The following is a 21,995-nucleotide window of genomic DNA, read 5'->3' as shown; positions in this document are numbered from 1 at the left end:
CTCCTACTCTCAACCACAATTTCTATTATTGCTCTCTAAATCATACTTTAAATAAGATACAAACCGGTAATTGTGGAGATTGACTCAGGCCCAAAATACAACATTACACCTCCATATTATATTGTTAAGGGACGCATATTTAAACTACTCCAACCGAACTTTAACCTGGTAGTAGCGACGGGCCATTTTGTGGCTTTACCGTGTATCAGCGACGGGCCAAATTTGTGCCATGATATAAACTCCCCAAAATAGATGATACATAATCTGATCACATATGCTTTGATATATATTATGAAATGGTTTGTGTGAGGGGTGATTTTTTCTCATTTTTCTCGCTTGGAGGGACCATTAAGAAACATGATCCCCGCTGCTACCAGGTTAAATAACCTGACCTCCAGCGTGGTAACACTGCACTGAGACTGAAGCAGAAAATGCATAACTGGCAACTTGGGCCTGTGGGTAACAGCTGAGCCAGGCAGGACCCGGATTCCATAATGTTTTTAGGGGGGGGCACTAATTTTATACGGATTTTCGTGTAGTATGGGGGTCCTGGGTCCCTAACCCCCGTACTATTTGAGGGACGACTGTATATTGAAATACTTCTACCGCAAAATCCCGTGATACAGCAAAAAATCCGCGATACGAAACTAAATATTTACAATTTAAAAATCCGCGATACAGCGAGACCCCGATAAGTGAACTGCGATATGGCGAGGGATTACTGTAAACCGTAAAACATTAACCGGTCCACTACTCCAACTACAACAAAAAGACATAATGTAGGCTACTTAGTACTGGCCCGATGTACATTTCCTTCTTGTAGCCTGATTGCAGAATATTTATGTTGGCCTTATAGAGGGGTTGCACGTGACGTCATCATCAGCGATCAGCTGATCACTTCTCAGATGCCCTGCAAAGGCCCGCCATTTTGGGAGGCACATATTTACCGCAAGAGAGTTCCTCAGCTTTTCCCCGCCCTGTTACTGTGTTGGTGTGTGTGTTAGTGGCCCATCTATTACTGTGTTGGTGTGGGTAATAGTGTCCATCTGTTACTCTGTGGTTGTGTGTGTTAGTGTCCATCTATTACTGTGTTGGTGTGGGTGTTAGTGTCCGTCTATTACTGTGTTGGTGTGGGTGTTAGTGTCCATCTATTACTGTGTTGGTGTGGGTGTTAGTGTCCGTCTATTACTGTGTTGGTGTGGGTGTTAGTGTCCATCTATTACTGTGTTGGTGTGGGTGTTAGTGTCCATCTGTTACTCTGTGGTTGTGTGTGTTAGTGTCCATCTATTACTGTGTGGTTGTGTGTGTTAGTGTCCATCTATTACTGTGTGGGTGTATGTGTTAGTGTCCATCTATTACTGTGTGGGTGTGTGTGTTAGTGTCCATCTGTTACTGTGTGGGTGTGTGTGTTAGTGTCCATCTGCTACTGTGTGGGTGGGTGTGTTAGTGTCCATCTGCTACTGTGTGGGTGTGTGTGTTAGTGTCCATCTGTTACTGTGTGGGTGTGTGTGTTAGTGTCCATCTATTACTGTGTGGGTGTGTGTGTTAGTGTCCATCTGTTACTGTGTGGGTGGATGTGTTAGTGTCCATCTGTTACTCTGTGGTTGTGGGTGTTAGTGTCCATCTATTACTGTGTGGGTGTGTGTGTTAGTGTCCATCTGTTACTGTGTGGGTGGGTGTGTTAGTGTCCATCTGTTACTGTGTGGGTGTGTGTGTTAGTGTCCATCTATTACTGTGTGGGTGTGTGTGTTAGTGTCCATCTATTACTGTGTGGGTGTGGGTGTTAGTGTCCATCTATTACTGTGTGGGTGGGTGTGTTAGTGTCCATCTGTTACTGTGTGGGTGTGTGTGTTAGTGTCCATCTATTACTGTGTGGGTGGGTGTGTTAGTGTCCATCTATTACTGTGTGGGTGTGTGTGTTAGTGTCCATCTGTTACTGTGTGGGTGTGGGTGTTAGAGTCCATCTATTACTGTGTGGGTGGGTGTGTTAGTGTATCTATTACAGTATGGGTGTGGGTGTTAGTGGGCATCTATTACTGTGTGTGTTAATGTCCATCTGTTACTGTGTGGGTGTGGGTGTTAGTGGCCCATCTATTACTGTTACTGATAGGTGCTACACTGCCACTCACAGAAGGTAGACAGGGGCTGCCAAGTATAGGTCATTGGGCTTTTTGCGAACCCCTTATGTTCTTATGTTCTTACTAAACACCCCCCGGGGATGCCCGGGGTTAAATTAGTCATATATTCATTGTTCTTATCATGAAATATATCTTGAAGTTTGATAATAATATAACAGCCCCGGGTTCGACCCCTGGCCATCACAGGTTGGAAAATAAAAAAAGGGGGAGAAAGAGGAAAAATAGTGCCGCTAAGATTCCTCAACCTTACAGAGAGTGTACGGCTGGGTTCGATTCCCTGCTGTTCCCTCTCTGTAAGCTGCCACCAGGAGGTTGTAATATGGCACAACCCCCAAAGCCTGTAAGTGAGGAACGGCAGTTCTATGAACCAGGTGGGGCGGAACTAAACTAACAGTTTAGTTCCCCGACTCCCTGCCCTGGCAGGCCTGGCAACACTTGACTTTAACAACTGTCCCACCTGGTAGATAGTGTCCGTCGTTCCCCAGCTTACTATGGGTTGTTCCTTGAGGTAGATGGTATCCTCAGTCCCAAGTTTGGTAGTGTAGGGTCGTGGTTACCTTCGGAGGTCGTGGTGGGGGAGATTGCGAGACTGCACCTTAGGCTAGGAAGGCTGTATGCATTAATACAGGACATAGGCAGAAGACAAGTTATTGATTTGCTTCCCAAGTTCCCTTCCCCCTAACAATAATCCTCACTCCTGATGGGAGTGCAGCATGTTTTGGTTAATACAAAATTGCATTTAAATACACAGTTCAAAATATCCACCAAAAAAAAGAAAAACCCTACCTAATAGTATGACTGAGGCTATGGAGCTGGAGTCACAGGCGTAAGCCTCTTCCAGAAAAAGTCGTCTATGGGTCTCTGGTTCTAACCATATCCTCACTAGACGAAGGAAGTGTAGCATGTTTTGTTTACAAACATGAAAACCTTTCTTCTAATCCCTAACATTCTTATCGATAAATGCTACACTCGAGATAGATGAACACATGTCGGGATGTATCACAGGGCTACCGCCCGATTGGCTAGACACTCCGATTTCAACTTCCTGCACCGGCGTGCACACACACACAAAAAAATAGGGAGAGATGAGTAAGTATGAGAGAAAGATCAGACTGTTACAGCTAAAGGGGGGGTGAGGTCACTGTTTGCCCCTCGTCCACCAAGCGGGTGCCCCCTACCCGTTTTACACAACTTCCTTGGCTTGGTGGAGGCCTGAGAGCTACACTATATGCTGGTGTGCCGTGCCTAAAGGGGGGGTTTCGGAGCTGTTTCTACTCCCATCACCAGCCTGCTGGTCTTGGGGGCAGCAGGGACTGGACTAGCTCGCCCTTACCTTGGCTCAGTTCAGGCACTCATGACTGAGGGCATGACCCTTGTTCACCACTGGCGTCTGGGTCCATTCCTGACTCTCAGTGGGGGCGGCTTCAAGATGGCGGGCCACTCGCCTTGCCTAACCCGGGACACCGGCCTTCAGCTGTCTCGCGCCCTCACTTGTGCCGTGGAAAGGTTAAGTCCTGAATGAATCACTAATGAACGCCGGCTAGGGCTATCTCTCACTCCCAGACACTCAGGACTCTAGCGAGTGGTGAGCTTACCTGTGCCGTGGAAAGGTTAAGTCCCGAATGAATCTCGTCAGGCTGAGTGGTTGCCTCGTGACCTTTCCCCTGACGTGGCCACCTCAAGGTTCCAATACTTTTCCTTCTCGCCTTTCAGCTTGGTACATTAATCTAGCCTTCCTCTGCCCTTCTGAGGTTGTCTTTTTGTATGTTAATTCTAAACTTAATTTTCCCTTAATTTCTAAGACCTAACGTATAAATATATATAAAAATATATGGATCCGGCTGGATTTATATTAGGGGTGCCAACCCAAGCTGTGGTTTGTATTTCTCGCTCTCTTCCCTTATCTACTTATGACATGTTAACCTCTACGGGTATTGTTTCGGCTGAGGAGAAACTGGATCCGGTAAATAACCATGGCCATGTACAAGGGATTATTCCCAATTTTCCCAGTTGGCTTTTAACTGGCTTCTGCGGTGTTGGTATGCCGGCAGGTACGTTACAATAAGTGTATATACTGTATGTCCATCATCATTTGGCAGCCTAATGGATAGTTATATAATGAAGCCTAGCTTCACTGTCCAGATTATTTGCATATTCACTTAGGTTGTGTCATGAAGACGGAAGGCACGGGCCAGCCATCATCAGGAGGCAGGGGCTCAGCTGATCGCTCATGCCTCCCAAAATGGCTGACAGTTTTTTTCCTAAAACAAAAATGAAGCGGTGTGATGTCAGTGCAACCCCTCTACAGTACCCTCTCGAGTTTCGCGCTCGCTTCGTTCTGAAGGTATAGCGCTAAACTCAAGGATCGCGAAACTCGAGGTATTGAAAACACTGAGAAAGCGCTTATCTGTTCCGACCCGTGGAGTTTTTATTTTTTATTTATTTATTTATTTATTTTTTTTACATGTGGGCTATGGCGCCGGTAGACTATCCATCTGGGCCTGATGGTCAGCCCCCAGCCCGTCATGGCGCAGGCAACTGTTTATAATGACGCCATTATAATTGGCTCATGCTGCTCCCAGGAGCTCACATTTTTCCTCCTTTACCTCCTTGTTATCTCAAAATACGTACCTTGTAAAAAGGAAGAAAACAGGAAGAGAGAATGGGTCGTTTTAAAGCCACAGATGAAGCCTGAGGCTGAGCTCTGAAAACACCCTTGTGATTTGCTGGGAGTCCAATGACGTCATCGCTGGAGCTCACCCGGTCAGCAGCCTTGCTGCCTTGGGGCAGTGTCACACTGGCCGTTTTCCTCTAACCATTGTGGCTACTGGCAACACCCGTGCACCCATCCGGGAGCGAGTTGTCGGTTGTCCTTAACCTGGTGTCACACTGGGCATTTTTCTTCCCACCGCGTTTGCGGAAGTTTGGGCAACTGGCAAATCCAACTTTTCGGTGTCGTTACACGGCCAAGGTCGGTTGCCGTATCCACATCATTAACGTAACAGCACTTGCCCTGTATCGACATGGCGTCGCCTACTAAAGTAAAGGCTGCTGCGTTATTACCTGTTATGGACATGTTGCTGCAGTTAAATGAAAGGAAGAAATAGTTGTGGGTGTGGCATGCCTGTGGTTCCTCCAAGCCAGTTTTCATTGTCACCACCGCGCGTGAGCGGCCAACCCACCCATCTAGACTCTGACCACATAAACACGTGGATCGAGTAACAACAGAGACACACACACACACACACACACACACACACACACACACACACACCAGACTCATCATGAACCATGGCAGATGTTTCTCACAAACAAAAATGGCTTCGACATTTCCTAGAGTGTGTTAGAACTTATTTGGTGAGTGGTTCATACAAACCAAACATACCTAATGGCAAGAAGAGAGCAGTGTTAAAAACGACTGCTCTTCTTGCCAAGAGCTAGGTTTGGTTCATGTGAGCCACTCACCAAATACATTCTAACACACTCAAGAAATGGTGAAGTCGTTTCTGTTTGTCAGAACATCTGCAATGTGTGTGTGTGTGTGTGTGTGTTGTTATTCGATCCATATGTTTATGTGGTTAAGTCAAGATGGGTGGGTTGGCCGTGCACGCGCAGTGGTGACAATGAGAACAGCCATGGAGGAACCACAGGCATGCCACACCCACAACTGTTTCTTCCTTATATTTAACTGCAGCAACAAGTCCATAACTTGGTTAATGGCAGCACAAGCCGCGACAGCCCTTACTTTAGCAGACGACGCCATGTTAATACAGGGCAAGTGCTTTATTTACGTTGTGGATATGGATACAGGCACCCGACCTTGGCCGTGTGTGACGCACACCTGGAAAAGTTGGAGTTGCCGGTTGCCCAAGCTGGCGCCAAAGCAGTGGGAAGAAAAAGCCCTCTGTGACACCAGCTTACAGATAACCGTGAACTCGCTCCTGCTTGGGCGTACGGGCATTGCCCGTAGCCCCAACGGTTGGACGAAAACAACCATTGTGACACCGCCTTAAGGTGGTAGTTCGGGTTTTCCAAGAAATATTTGTCAAAAATAAACTATTGGAAATATAGAGTTCAAACTTTACAGCTAACTTGCACTTTTGGATATCTTTGTTCTCCCTGGATTAGAATGCTGTCGGTATGTCATGTCATGTCATACTCGATGACATGACACGTCAGGCAAAATAATTGTTCTACATAAAATATTTTTCATCCTAGATGTACAAAATTATAGGTGGTAATGGTTTAATGGTTGCCTAAACAAGTTACGGTGTCAATTTTTAAAAATTATAACTCATCTATTTAAAAAAAATTTGAAATTATATCTGAACTCAGTATGATTCCGTATCCACATTTTACATGATAAATTTATTTTTCCTTATTTTACATTAAGAAATGTTTCAAATTAAAGACCGTAACTTTCAAGAGCATAAAATTATCCATGTATACACGCAGTTTCATGGAAATATCATCTGATTTGGAATGTACAAAAATTTTTGAAGCTGAATATTCATGTTTTGAGATATTGGCCATCAAACACTAGGTTGGTAGTAACTCATTTTTATTATCTCTGAATGAGCTTTTTCCAGAATATAGTAATATTTACATAATAAACAAAAAGTAAACACTTCTTTATAGAAATATAGAAAAAAAATATCCATTGAAAAAAAAAAAAAAAAAAAAAAAAAAAAAAAAACCAGTTCGTGTCGCACGTGTCAGCTACAGGTCACCTCCTCCTGCCTCATAGGTGATGCCTTCTTGTCTTTTCTTGCTCTCTTCTTCTTCTGCCTTTTCTGCCTTCTTTTTTCCTTCTTAGCTTCATACACTTCATAGCCAGTGCTGCGCGACACTTGCACGTCGCTATGTCAGCAAGCACTGGCCTTGAGGAGTGACTGTGTGTCTCCACCCCTCCCCTGTCAACGTGCCATAAGTAGGATAACTTGTAAAAGTCTCACTGTTCAGTTGTCACCCTTCTGGAGCTAGTAAATAAGAACTGAAACGCCTAACCCTCTGACATCCAGGGCATACGTACTTCTCATATACTGCTGATGTTGCCACCCCAAGATTTTTTTCTACCATTTTCATTACTCATAACATGTTTTTAAGAGTTTATAGAACAACTTTAAATGTTTTTTGAAAATTTTTTTTTGTCACTCCTGAACCTGAACCCTGGCCTTTAGGCAGTGAAGCCGCTGATAGGGTAAGCATCGGCGATGACATCATCGGACTCCCAGCGAATCACAAGCTTATTTTCAGCACTGTCAGCCAATCGTACGTAAGGCAGCTGCCTTCAAATGCGGCTTCAAAACGACTGGCTTCAAAACGACCCGTTCTCTCTCTCTCGCCATAGCCACAATGTTTGGAGGAAAACATTCAGTGTGATACTACCTTTGAAGGTAGTGAAGTGGTAAGTAGACGTAACCCGTACGTGTCAAAGCAGCGCGAAACTCGGGGTGATAATGCGCGAAACTCGGGATGGTAAGAATTTAGGACTAACCGCGAAACTCGTGGATAGAGAAACTCGGATAGCACGAAACTCGAGAGGGTACTGTATATTGGCCCGATAAACAAAATCCTTTATGCCATAGTTCCGTTATTTGCCGGTATCGGTCTGGACTTTCGATGTTTGCTGGGTGCAGTGGAAATGAGTTATTTGAGGAGTGCTTGTGGTGTGAGTAGAATGGAGAGAATAAGTAATGAAAGTGTGTACGAGCATTTTTAAATGTGTCACGGGGTTGAAGGGAAGAAGTGTGGAGTGGTGGAAAAAGTGAAGCGACTGACTTTAAAGTGCTTTGGCCACATGGAGCAAATGGAGGAAAGTAAGATGACCAGAAGGGTGTATGTGAGTGAGATAAAGGGAGGGAATGCTAGAGGACGACCTTCAGTGAAATGGAGGGATAGAGTGCAAGAGTATGTTAGGGAGAGGGGGGGGAAAGATCTTTGAGAAGGCAAGGAGGGAGTGTCTGGATAGAGAAAGTTGGAAACTTCTGCTGTCGATGAAATGATGATGAAGAGAGCGAAACAATTTATATAACAGTATATTAATACTCTGTTACGACTGTCAATGTATTTATATGATTTTTATGTGAATATATGTCCCTCTCCTTATACTCTATCATATTTATTTCCTCTTTTTTATGTCTACTTTGATGATGTTTATAAGATATTAATGTTGGAAACCCTTTATTTATCACAGAAAAATGTGCAGGTTCTTCGGAGCAGCAAGCCCCTCCTATCGCTACGCTCCTTCAATTCCTCAAACTCACGCAAATCAAGTGTCAACAGGCAGCGTCCGTTCAAAATGCAGCTGCCCGACCTGGTGAGTTACTGCTTATCAAGTTTATTTTGCTGCCTACACACCTTCAGGAGACACGGGGCTGATGGTGGTAGGCTGTGGGTGTGTAGACGTGTAGGGGAAAGGAGAAAATGAGTAGTGATGGACAAGGAATAGAAGGTAAAGATGGCGCAAAAGAAGTGCAGTACTTGTTGCGGGAGTTTCTCAGCTCACTTTTTTACAGGGCACTCTGTTTTCTGTCAACTGTGTCTCACCAGGCAGCATCTCGAGACAAGACTGAAGGAGCAAGAAGAGAAAATGGAAGCAGGTCAGAATAAAATAATAGAGCTTTCTCGCACTGTTGCCTCCTTGCAGGAATTCATCCAGGCTGACGTTGCTGTGGTGCCTAACCCTTCTGTCATGAAGAGATTTTCTGTTCTCTTTTTCTATTGCTCTCTCGGTCTGATACGTCCTCTACACGTATCGAAACACACGAGAAATTAATCACAACAATTAAGGAGAGGCGACCAGCGTGACTGGAGAGCCACTCCTTACCGAGTCAGCCAAAGAGATACCCCATTCGCTTAATGGGTTATGGGAGGCTCGCTCATCTGGCCATTGCTGCACTACACTTCTCCCATCGCCCCTTTGCCTTCAGCAGTACTGTCGATACCAGCGGATGACACCACGCAGCAGGAAGGTGGTAGTGGCACTACCCATAATGGCTTCAACGTCGTGAAGGGAGGAGCCAAACCAGCCAGATAAGCAATTTATCCTGTTCATTGCTTCAACAGGTTTGCCATTCTGGAGGAGGAGGACGAGCAGGAAAGCACCTTCCTGGTGGGCGACTCCATGATTCGCCTGCAGGTTGTTGAGTTCTGCAGCAGAGTTCCTTGTCGAAGATGGAACTATTGCTATCCTGGTGCTGGGATCGACGATATAACAGCTGCTCCTGAGATCTTCCCCCAGGCTACTAATGATTCACTGTTTGTTATTCACACAGATACCAATGATATCTGCAATGTCCGGTCTGAGGAACTGCTGGAGAAGTATCATAGACTTATCCAGCAGTACAAGGTGAAATCAAATAATGTTCTCATTTCATGTGTTCTCCCCAGAATGTCAGCTGCTTTGGTCTTTTACAGTAGGACCTTTAGCCTAAATAACAGACTTCAAACTCTTTGCAGGGAAATGGACGCCTGCTACATAAACTTTTGGGATCAATTTTATGGCATGAGGAGTCTATTTCAGAAAGAAGGACTCCATTTGTCTGCAATCGGAGCAGCAACATTTGGGAGGCTGCTTCACGGCACTGTTCTAAACTTTAGAGCAAAAAATGAGTGGCGCGTTCAGACCCCGTCCACTTAAATACAGATAGTTGTCATGCGGCCACCACTTCACTAAATCGGAAAACAACTAACAACTCTGTTTCTCGAGTTATAACAAAAGACAATTTAAGGGTTCTTAGCTTTAATGCTTGAAGCTTAAAGAAATAAGATCGATGAATTGCAGTGCCTAACTAAAACAGAAGACTGATGTAATTGCTGTAACTGAAACGTTTATTGACACCGCTAATAATAGCTTAATTTCTCAATATAGTATAGATAATTTTATATTTTTCAGTGAAGACCAAGTTAATCGTAGAGGTGGAGGAGTGGCTCTTTATGTCAAAAGTAGTTTACAGCCCGTTGATAGAACACCAGAGGACAGTACCGTAAAACACTTGAGCGTGAGTACAAATACCGATCAATTGAAAATCAACATATCCGTCACTTATAGGCCTCCAGGCCAATCACGCGAGGATGATGAAATAATGTATAATGTTTTGCAAAGAACTCTCCAAAACATCAGTGATGAGTTGATTTTGGGCGATTTTAATCTACCACATATAGACTGGCAGACACTCACGGGATCTGAAGGTGAATTGCACAGGATGTTAGACTTCATTGAAAATAACTGCCTTAGCCAAATGGTTAGTGAACCAACGCGTGATAATAATGTTCTTGATCTTGTATTAGTAACCCAAGAGAACTTAGTTGACAATGTTGGCATTGGCGAACACCTCGGATCATGTGATCATAGACTGGTGCGTCTCGACAAAGAGCTCAAACAAGGATTGCAAAGAATAAGGTATTGGTTCCCAATTTTAAAAGAGCAGATTTTGAAAGAATAAGACAGTCATCAATGAACTTTCAATTAGTATCCAACATCGACGTCGAAGAATCTTGGCAAGACTTTAAAGCTCGATTACTAACTGAACAAAATAAATCTGTGCAATCTTGTGAAAAACGCCGTAAAGTTAAAAATCCTCCGTGGTTTAATAATGAAATTAAATTGCTCTCCAAAAGAGGAAGTTGTTATATAGGCAAAAGAAAACCGATAACTCTACCGAAAATAGTAAACGGTACTACGAAGCAAGACGACAAGTCAAAAGTTTAATCAAACAACAAAAGAGATTCGAAGTGGGATTGGCCCATTAACTGATAATTCGGGCAATATGGTGACAGACAGCCAACTCATAGCGAACACGTTAAATTCTTATTTCGCCTCGGTTTTTAATAGTAATTCTACCAATACTGCTGCTGTTCCTAACATGATTGAAAATCCTTATCATATCCTCCCTGATTTTGAAATCAGTACAGATGAGGTTCTCAGAGTGCTGCAGTTACTAAAAACTAACAAAAGTCCAGGACCTGATAAAATATACCCAAAATTACTTAAAGAAATAACAAGAGAGATACTCAGACCTTTAATAATGCTGTTTAATATGTCTTTGCACCATGGTATAGTTCCTATTGATTGGAAAATGGCTAACGTAACACCCATTTTCAAAAAAGGTGACTGAAAATTACCAGACAATTACAGGCCAATCAGCTTAGCTTCAATTATTTGTAGATTATTTGAGACAATTATTCGAGATAAAGTAGTTCACTGCCTAGAGTGTAATTCGGTAATCCTGGACTTGCAACATGGTTTCCGTAACAACAGATCTTGTTTGTCGAATCTATTAACGTTCTATAACGAGCTTTTTGCAGTCTATGATGTTTCTAAATCACTTGATATTATTTATTTGGACTTCCTGAAGGCATTTGATAAAGCCCCACACTACAAGTTGCTTCATAAAATCAAGGAAATAGGTATCGGGGGTAAGCTTCACGAATGGATCAGGCACTGGCTAAGCAATAGAAAGCAAAGAGTTGTAATAAATGGAGTGACCTCTGAGTGGATGCCAGTCACTAGTGGTGTCCCCCAAGGCTCTTGTCCTGGGACCCATTCTCTCATTTACATCAATGACATTGACCTTGGTCTCAATTATTTCATTAGTAAGTTTGCAGATGACACAAAAATCGGCATGCGTTACTTACGGAATGTGACAGGCGGAGCCTACAAGAAGATTTGCGTAAAATATAAGATTGGTCAGTAAAATGGGAAATGCCTTTTAATATAAACAAGTGCCAGATTCTGCAGGTTGGATCTAGAAATATAAAGAAGGACTATGAAATATGCGGCGTTAAAGTTAAAGGCGTTCACTCGGTCAAAGATCTTGGCGTCACAGTCGCGTCTAACCTCAAGTTTTCCCAGCAGTGCAACGAGTCCGTTAAAAAAGCAAACAGGATGATAGGTTTGGTTAAGAGGAATTTTTCATTCAAGAATAAAGATGTTATACTACCTTTGTATAATAGTTTCGTCAGACCTCATTTGGAGCGTGCTGTCCAGTTTTGGTCTCCCCACCATGCGAAAGACATTGCTAAATTAGAAGGTGTTCAGCGTAGAGCAACCAAGATGATTCCTTCATTATGAAGCAAACCCTACGAGGAAAGGCTGTCACATCTAAACCTGTTTTCTCCTGAAAAACGCCGCCTCAGAGGAAAACTGATCGAGTGCTTTAAAATACTTAACTGTTTTACCAACGTGGATCTGACCAAGCTGTTTGTGATGGATGATTTGACGCGAACGAGAAATAATGGCGCTTAACTCAAATGTAGATGAGTTCATTCAGATTGCACAAAATTATTCTTCACTAATGCTGTCGTTCGAGATTGGAACAGATTACCACCATCAGTGGTACAGTGTAACTCGATTGCATCGTTTAAGAATAATCTTGACCGCTATCTCCTCCATCTAAATGTTCACTTGGTCAGTTTCAACGCCATGGTGGCCGCATAACAACTGTCTCTTAGGTTTAGGACAGACCACCTAGTTTGGGCCTTAGGGCCTGTGTGGTCTGGTTATCTGTGTAATTCTCTCTCTCTCTCTCTCTCTCTCTCTCTCTCTCTCTCTCTCTCTCTCTCTCTCTCTCTCTTATTCATACACACACACACACACACACACAAACAAACGAACAAACTAACACACAAACAAACAAACCCACTCAGCCACAAACACGAGAAAAAGAGAGAGAGAGAGAGAGAGAGAGAGAGAGAGAGAGAGAGAGAGAGAGAGAGAGAGAGAGAGCACACCTGCCAGGAGAGGAGGAGGAGGAATGAGGAAGAAGAGAGTATTAGGGAGGACCATGGGGAGTATGTAAACAATAGTAGGCAGGAAGTGTCAAGTAATTATAACTAATTAACCAGTTTATGATGGATTCTTCGAGCGGCTTTCATATCCTCTATACGCAGATTGTTAAGTTTTTCCTTTCCACAAGCTGATCCATTTTTCATTATTTTAATTCTGCGGAATCTTTGAAAATGAGGTTTATTATAGCTATAAACATGCACAGAATGTGTGGTGTTCTTACAGAGAGAGAGAGAGAGAGAGAGAGAGAGAGAGAGAGAGAGAGAGAGGTTGAAGGAGAGAGTGGTGGTGAATGAACGGGGAGGGAGGAGCACTGAGCATGTTAAGGAAAACAAAGAAGGAGGAGGAGGAAATGTTTAAAGAATTGGAAAAAAAGATTAGGAGGGGAAGTAGGGGAGTTTGGTGCTCTCTGAGAGTAAAGTAGGATTATCAGAGCTAGTAGGGATGGAATGTGTGTGTGTGTGTGTGTGTGTGTGTGTGTGGGTGTGTGAATAAAGGTGCCTACACACCAGGAATCTTTGTATGACAACAATGTATCCCAGATGTTTCCCAAGTGTTTTGGTAGACCATTGGGATACGTTTGAATACCCTCAAAGGAACACAAAGGAACACAGGAAGAACAAACAACAGCAGACCTGCTGGTCCTTACGAGGCTGTTTGTGACAAGCTACACTAACTATCTAATCAAAGGTGGAAGATGAAGGACAGCAAAGGCGAAGGCTCCTCCCCACCCCCCATCCCTCCAGCCAAAGCTGGCAGGAAAGGAAAAAGAACCATGCAGCATGGAAAAACTGCATGGAATTTATGTAGGAAAGAGGAAAGAACTATCATTACTGCCACCAATAACCGGACGATAAAAGTGGACAAGGACACCAGTATTCGAAAGAACTTAACGTTATTACGACAATGAGTAATATCTTAGTTGCTGGTTGGATTCAAAACACTTGTCTAATCTATTCTTGAAGGCCGTAACTGTTGTACTATCAACGACATCGCAGGGTAGAGAGTTCCAAACATTAACAACTCGATTGAAGAAGAAGTGTTTAGCTTCGTGCGACGAGAATCTTTTACCACTTATCTTCAAATTGTGATTTCTTCTTGTTCTATTTGATTGATCAATTGTAAAGTAATCTTCCGCATTAATATCACTGAATTCTTTAAAGATTTTAAACACTTCTATTAGATCGCCTCGCATTCTTCGTTTTGATTGACTGAATAAATTTACTTCTTTAAGCCTTTGTTCATATGATAAATTTTTCAACCTAGGAATCATCTTTGTTACTCTTCGTTAAACCTGTTCTAACTTTTCTATGTCTTTTCTGTAGTAGGGAGACCAAAACTGTTCTGCGGTGTTGGTATGCCAGCAGGTACGTTACAACAGTACTCTAGACGGGGTCGAACCAATGAACTATACAGTTTTAATATTACTTTTTCTGATTTATTATTAAAGACTCGTCCGATGAAGCCAACCAATTTGTTTGCAGTTTTAACTACCTCTGAACAATGCTGACCGGGCTTTAAATCGCTTGATATAGTGATTCCAAGATCCTTTACTTACTGCAGAAAGTTGTTGGCCATTCATTACGCATCAACGCGATTGTTATTTTTCCGATGTGCAACACTACATTTGTCACCGTTAAATTTCATTTGCCATTGATTGGCCCAACGTGCAAGTTGATCCAGATCTGATTGTAAAGCTTCTTCGTTGAGTGTCGCAGTTACTTTACTAGCAATTTTTGTGTCATCAGCAAATTTTGATACCATGCAAGTGAGCCCATCATCGATATCATTAACATAAATTAAGAAGAGCATGGGGCCAAGCACTGATCATTGAGGTACGCTGCTTCTGACGCCGAGCCAGTTAGATGTAACACCATTTAGTTTCCCTTTGTTTCCACTCAGAGAGCCAGTCCACAAGCCAATTGTGAATGTTACCCGAGATACCGTGCGCCAATAGTTTGCTGAGCAATCGTTGGTGGGGGACCTTATCAAATGCCTTTTGAAAATCCAGATATATGATATCTGCTGATCTGCTTTCATCGAACACCTCAAAAACATAATGAAAAAAATCAAGTAAGTTAGTTAGACACGAACGTTTACTACGGAAGCCATGTTGTGAATTATTTATCATATTATTTTCTTCGAAGAATTTCACCATATTGTCGCGAATGATAGTCTCCATTAACTTACAAACAATAGATGTCAGGCTAATTGGTCGATAGTTTCCTGGATGAGACTTGTCCCCCTTTTTGAAAATTGGTGTGACATTTGCAAGTTTCCAATCCGACGGAACTTTTCCAGCTGTTAAAGATTTATTAAATATGATGGAGAGCGGTTTACAAATTTGATGTTTGATTTCTTTTAAGACCCAAGGGCAATTTTGTCTGGACCAGGAGCTTTGCTTACTTTAATCTTTTCAATTGTGCGTAAAATGTCACTTTCTACGATGAGCACGCCACTTAACATCTTTTCGGTCCTTCTAACCTCCGGCGGTTGAGGTGATAAACAATCTTCGTCGGTAAAAACGGATGCGAAAAAGTTATTTAGGATTGTAGCCATTTCATTTTCATCGTTCGTGTGGTTACCATTATCATTAGCAAGCGGTCCGATACCACAAGTGAGTGACTTTTTATTATTTACATAGCTAAAAAATTCTTTAGGATTAGATTTACTCGTTTCCGCTATATATTCTTCAAGATTTTTCTTGCTTCGTTTTATTAATTTCTTGGTTTCGCGGCGAATTCTGTCCAACTCTAGTTTGTCAGCCTCACTCTGAGTTGATATGTATCTACTGTATATGCGTTTTTTAAGAGATAGGCTATTTTAAATTTCGTTATTCCACCATTTGGGTTTCTTCTTAAAAGCTGAACGTCTGTTACGATTGGGTACGCATATGCTTATGGCATTGTTCAATATTGTAGTGAAGGCCCCCCAAGATTTATCAATATCTGTTTCCGCCGAGATTTCAGTCCAGTCAGAATTATTTAGAATTGATCGGAGTCTTACGAAATTCGCTCTCTGATAATCAGGCACCTTTTCTTTACTAGGAGTTACTTTACTTTCTTTCATATTGATGCTGAATGTGATTGTTCGGTGATCGCTAGAACTAAAAATTGGACCAACATTTACTTCATTAACTAGATCAGCTGTCGTTGAAAAGATAAGGTCAAGTATATTATTTTCCCAAGTCGGTTCTTGAACATGTTGATGTAAATCACTTTCTAGTAAATTTGTTTACAGATCGAGCCCTGTATGACAGTTCAACGGTTCACCCCATCTTTTCACTGGCAAGTTAAAGTCCCAACAATTACTGCCTCGCAACTGCTACTTGTTTCTAATAATAATTCACTTAATGCGTGGTCGATATCAAGAGTCTGCCTTGGTGGTCTGTAGACAAGTCCAACTACTATTTTATGAGATTTATTTTTAATTTCAATGAAGACCTTGTCTACATTGGTTATAATATCTGTTTTCACATATACTGGATGGAGAGAGTTGTGTATATAAAAGATAACGCCTCCACCCTGTCTGTTCTCTCTTTCATGACTAAAGATGGTATAACCCGGTAATCTATATTCCGCAATGAAATCTCTATTCGAAGTGTCTATCCAAGATTCTGTGACTCCGATGATGTGATAATGATTTGTAGCTGCGAGGACTTCTAAGTCTTCATATTTGTTACGTAGGCTGTGAGCGTTTACATAGCAAGCTTTAATGTGATTCGAGTCGGGGGTTTTGCGGGTTGAGTGCTCCCTTACGGTGGAGCTGCTGGTGTTCTCGCCTCCACGTTTTTTGGCTTTCGAAGAGCCACTTGGTCACAGAGCAGCCTCCCGAAATGGGCTGCTCCAACAGGGTTTAAGTGGATGCCATCAGGAAGGAACAAGTCTGAATCGTAAAAATTGTTCCACAAGCTAGCGAACTGGACGTTTTCTTGTGAGCAAAGGGACTGAAGTCTGTTGTTTGTGCTGAAGGCCTTACTGTAAAAGCTAGATTCGGCACCGACCCTCGGGAGGATTCCTGAGATTATGATGTTACTGGCATCCGTTTTACGTTTATACTGCTTGATCATGCGGCGGTATATTTCTCAAGCAGTTCCTCAGAACGGGTTGTCTTTACGTCATTCGTCCCCGCGTGAATGACAAAGAGGGTGTTTCGGTCGGCATTTCTCGTGACATCATCGCACGCTGCGGTGATGTCGTCCAGTCTGGCACCTGGATAGCAGTAACGTTTTCTGCGGCCATTTGATGAACGACCACAGAACTCAACCAGCTGGCCACGCACCATGGAGTCCCCAACAAGGTGAGTCTCAAACTCATCCTCCATGGTGCCTGCCAGCAACTGGAACCTATTGAAGGTAGTGGGGGTCAGTAAATTCTTGGTTGCCTGCTTCAGTTTGGCTCCATTCCTTACAGGTTGGAACCCGACACCCTGTGATGGAGGAAGAGAAGCGTTAAGTGGGGCAGGCTGGAAGATGTCCTGTGAGGCAGGCTGGGAGTTAGCCTGTGAAGCAGGCTGGGGGTTAGCCTGTGAAGCAGGCTGGGGGACAGCCTGTGAAGCAGGCTGGCAGTTGTCCTATGAAGCAGGCTGGGGGTTAGCCTGTGAGGCAGGCTGGGGGTTAGCCTGTGAGGCAGACTGGGGGTTAGCCTGTGAGGCAGGTAACACTTTCTCCCGTGAAGCAGGAGATTCGTGTGGAGAGGGCACAGTCTCGGTGGAGGGCCTCTCCACCGTCGATGGTGGTCACTGCCACATTATTTGAAACAAATTCCTGAAGGGCTTCGAATTTCTTTTCAAGATCACTATATTTGACTTTCCACTCAGTCACAGCCTTCTGAAGTTGTAATCTTTGAACGCAGAGGCGGCAAGTTTTACTCAGCTGGAAGAACTGAGCTGCAAATCGTCCGGGACAGACGTCACACTTAAGGTTCGAAGGCATTGTTAGAAATTTAAGCGAGTTTACAGTTTAGGCAAATATTAAAAGTGCTTTCGAAATAACTTAAAGTGTGACCATAAATTGAGTTGGATATAAATTGTGCATGGAAATTAGATACTGCTGTGGTAGATGCCTCCAACACAGGGAGTTCGCTCCCACAGGGTCTTGAAAACGCTTCAAAGACCAATCGTTTGTCCTGAGCCTCGGTCACGCGAGAGACTTTCACAACCCGGCGCATTTCAGCTATTGTCCTCGAAGTTTTGTCCCATAGAACGGGGCCGGCGTAGTCACACAGAGCAGAGCTGGCAAGGGAGGAGAGGAACCAGCAATTCGTTCCCACTTTCCGAAACGTCTAACCCAACTCTGCGACCCTTTCGAGGCCTGCCCAGTGGCACCTGTCACCAGGTGTTCTCCACCAACTCTAGAGAGTATCAGACACCCTTCCTGAGAGACCAAAAAGCTGAAATATTCCTTGAGTATAAGAAAAACCCTCAGAAACTCCACCTACAAGCCGGGAGGTACAACCTCAAATGGCCCATGGAAGACATCTCTTTCAGGAGAAAACAAGAACCAGCTGTTATGCAGAATAGGGATGGGAGTAGCGTCGATAGAGGGGAGGGACGGGGGAGCTCACACCGTCAACTTGTTCCCAGGAAGGCTCTTTAGTGTAGAGGTCGCCACACTCCTCTACACCGCAGGCCTAAATAATTAGGCACGGTCCAGCAGACTAGGACCCTGGAACTCCAGCCATTGTCTCATAAAGAGATCCTCTGCCTGCAGTCCAATCCACCACTGCTGCTGCCCAGAGGCTTCACCGTGACCCTGGCACGGGAGACAGATCAGGCATTACACCTTGTCCAAGGGTGACCTGAGACTATGCAGGGCAGGGACGTCTAGTTCCCTGAGGTGAAATCACTTCACCCGCATACCCGCATACCTCGGGAAATAATGATTCCTGTCCACACCTCAGGGTTGTTTTCAGGATGTTGGTGTGTGCGGAGACTGCTGCAATGGCCTCTGTGTTTTACTTATTATTCACTCACTGGAGAGCAAGAAGAAGACAAGGAAACGCGTATGGTTACGGTCGTTTGTAGAAAGTTGAGCATTACAGAATGACTTACTTTTGGCGGAGCCGCGAGTTAATGGAGCAGGGTTTAATTAATTAATAATTTTCTTGGAAGGTCAACCACAGATTTTGAAGAACTATTATGAACGGTGGCTCCCAAAATACCACGAATCGATACCAGGCACAGAAAAGGCATTCCAGCTTCCATCAGCGTGCAGCTATAATCTGACAGGCGAAGATCCTTTTACAAGCCTCATTAACTTCGGAATGTCAAAGCTGAGTTTCCATACAAACTTTCCTGGCGTGGACGGTCTTGAGAAACAGTTGGGAAGTATTTGAGATTAAAATTTTGTTTTCCATCCTGGATGTAATATATATATATATATATATATATATATATATATATATATATATATATATATATATATATATATATATATATATATATATATATATATATATATATATATATATATATATATATATATATATATATATATATATATATATATATATATATATATATATATATATATATATATATATATATATATATATATATATATATATATATATATATATATATATATATATATATATATATATATATATATATATATATATATATATATATAGATATAGACTCACACACACACACACACACACCTCTAATTAGCTAGATATTGAGGTATGTGAATGAATGATAATTATAATCCCAATCCCTTTTCCCCGTGAGTGAGGTGTGGGATGTCTTTATCCCCATCCCCCTGAAGGAGGTCACTCCCAGCAGTCAGGGTGTGTGCCCCGCCTCTCTCTCTCTCTCGCTCTCTCTCTCTCTCTCTCGCGCTCTCTCTCTCTCGCTCTCTCTCTCTCTCTCACTCTGTCCCCATCGGGCAGCCAGATTCGAAGGCTCTTCAACGACGCCTGTACGTGCCCAACAAAAATGACTCTCAGCCACGTCCTTCCATTCCGCCCGTGTAAATAGACACCATACACCGCAACAAACTCGTAACACTGAACCCGCCAGTACCACCACCTCTATTACCAAGCCTAAAGATAACCTAAGAGTCCTTAGTTTCAATGCGCGTAGCCTAAGAAACAAGTTTGATGAACTGCGATGTCTTGCTCTGATAGAAAATTTTGACATAATTGCTATAACCGAAACATTTATCGACGCTACAAACATTGATTTAAGTTCCGAATACAACATAGATGGCTACAGACTCTTCAACAAAGATCGTGTAAACCGTAGAGGCGGTGGCGTCGCCCTTTATGTCAAAAGCTATTTGCAACCCACTGACAAAACACCAAGAAACAGTAACGTTGAACATTTGTGCGTGCGAGTAAACATTGCAAAAGTCTATTTAAATATATCTGTCACCTACAGGCCTCCCGGGCAATCAATCGATGACGACCTTGAAATGTACAGCGTCTTAAGGCAGTCACTTAACAACAGTGACTCACTGATATTAGGAGACTTCAACCTTCCCCATATCGACTGGGTGACACTGTCAGGTACAGAAGGCGAGTCACATAGAATGATCAAATTTCTAGAAGAAAATTATTTAAGCCAAATGGTTTCTGAACCAACTCAACAAAATAACATACTCGACCTTGTTATAACGACCCAAGATAACCTACTCAGTAATGTCACGGTAGGAGAACACCTTAGTTCCTGCGATCATAAATTAGTGCGCGTTGACATTAGAGCTCAATCATCAGTGACTGAAAATAAAGTAAAGGTGCCCAATTTCAAAAGAGCCAACTTCGTAGAAATCCGATGAAAACTAATAGAAATGCGACTATCAGATGACGGCAATGTAGAGGACGCCTGGCTAAGCTTTAAAAATCACTTACTCACTCAGCAGGATACATTTGTCCCCTTGTGCGAGAAGCGAATTAACACTAATAAAAGCCCACCTTGGTTTAATAGCGAAATTAAACACTCAGTCAAGGAGAGAAAATTGTTTTATAGATTAAAGAAAGAACAAAGCTCGCCCGAAAACATTAGACTCTATAATGATGCCAGGCGATGAGTAAACAGATTAGTATGTCAGGCAAAGCGTAGATATGAAGAAACTATTGCAGCCAACTGTAAAAATAATCTGAAATCCTTCTTCAGTTACATAAACAACAGAAAGGTGATCAGTAGTGGAATTGGACCCTTAACAAATAGCGACAGTGCACTAGTGACTGACAGCCAACACGTTGCAAACCTATTAAACAATTACTTTTCCTCGGTGTTCAATACTGACAGTCCTCCCACCACTACCACCAACACCAGTACTAATGTAAATCCCGAGCATGCATTGCCTAACTTTGAAATAAAACCCGATGAAGTCCTTAAAGCCCTCAAATCACTTAAAACAAATAAAAGTCCTGGACCTGACAAAGTATATCCAACTCTGCTCAAAGAAACAAAGAGCGAAATACTCTCCTCTCTCACAACCGTATTCAATATGTCCTTGCGACAAAGCATCGTCCCTTCGGATTGGAAAAAGGCTAATGTGACACCGATTTTTAAGAAAGGAGACAAAAAAGTACCAGGTAATTACAGGCCCATTAGTCTAACGTCGGTTGTAGGTAAGCTACTTGAGGGCATAATTAGAGACAAAATTGTGAGTTACCTTGAAAGCCACTCATTAATTGGGGACTCACAACATAGCTTCAGAAACAAAAGATCCTGTCTATCAAACCTATTAACCTTTTATAATGACCTCTTCACCGTTTATGATGTAACCAAATCACTGGACGTAGTCTATCTTGATTTCCAGAAAGCATTTGATAAAGTCCCACATCATAAATTACTTTACAAATTAAAGCAAATAGGTATTGACGGTCAAGTAAACCACTGGATCGCGAATTGGTTGAGCAACAGACAACAGAGAGTAGTGATTGACGGATTTAACTCAGAGTGGGCTCCGGTCACTATTGGCGTCCCTCAGGGCTCGGTTCTTGGCCCAGTGCTCTTCATTATTTACATCAACGACGTGGATGTTGGACTCAATAATCGCATTAGTAAATTTGCAGACGACACAAAGATTGGTAACTCGGTTCTCACTGATGAAGACA

General features: G+C 42.8%; 1 protein-coding gene and 1 long non-coding RNA gene across 2 annotated transcripts in view; both read left to right on the top strand.

Annotated features, from left to right (window-relative positions):
- LOC127007171 (serine/arginine repetitive matrix protein 1-like) overlaps positions 1 to 21,995 on the top strand; it is a 108,744-nt gene that overhangs the window by 71,806 nt on the left and 14,943 nt on the right. The gene's annotated exons all lie outside the window — the stretch shown is intronic.
- Positions 1 to 21,995, top strand: part of LOC127006878 (uncharacterized) — a 48,622-nt gene that overhangs the window by 24,091 nt on the left and 2,536 nt on the right. Inside the window, exon 2 of the long non-coding RNA XR_007759799.1 lies at positions 8,335 to 8,457. This is a non-coding gene — a long non-coding RNA (uncharacterized LOC127006878). The remainder of the gene's footprint in view (positions 1 to 8,334; positions 8,458 to 21,995) is intronic.

Source organism: Eriocheir sinensis, chromosome 34 (assembly GCF_024679095.1).
Source record: "Eriocheir sinensis breed Jianghai 21 chromosome 34, ASM2467909v1, whole genome shotgun sequence".
In the NCBI taxonomy this organism is placed as follows: domain Eukaryota; kingdom Metazoa; phylum Arthropoda; class Malacostraca; order Decapoda; family Varunidae; genus Eriocheir; species Eriocheir sinensis.
This window is presented reverse-complemented; position numbering and strand designations above follow the sequence as displayed.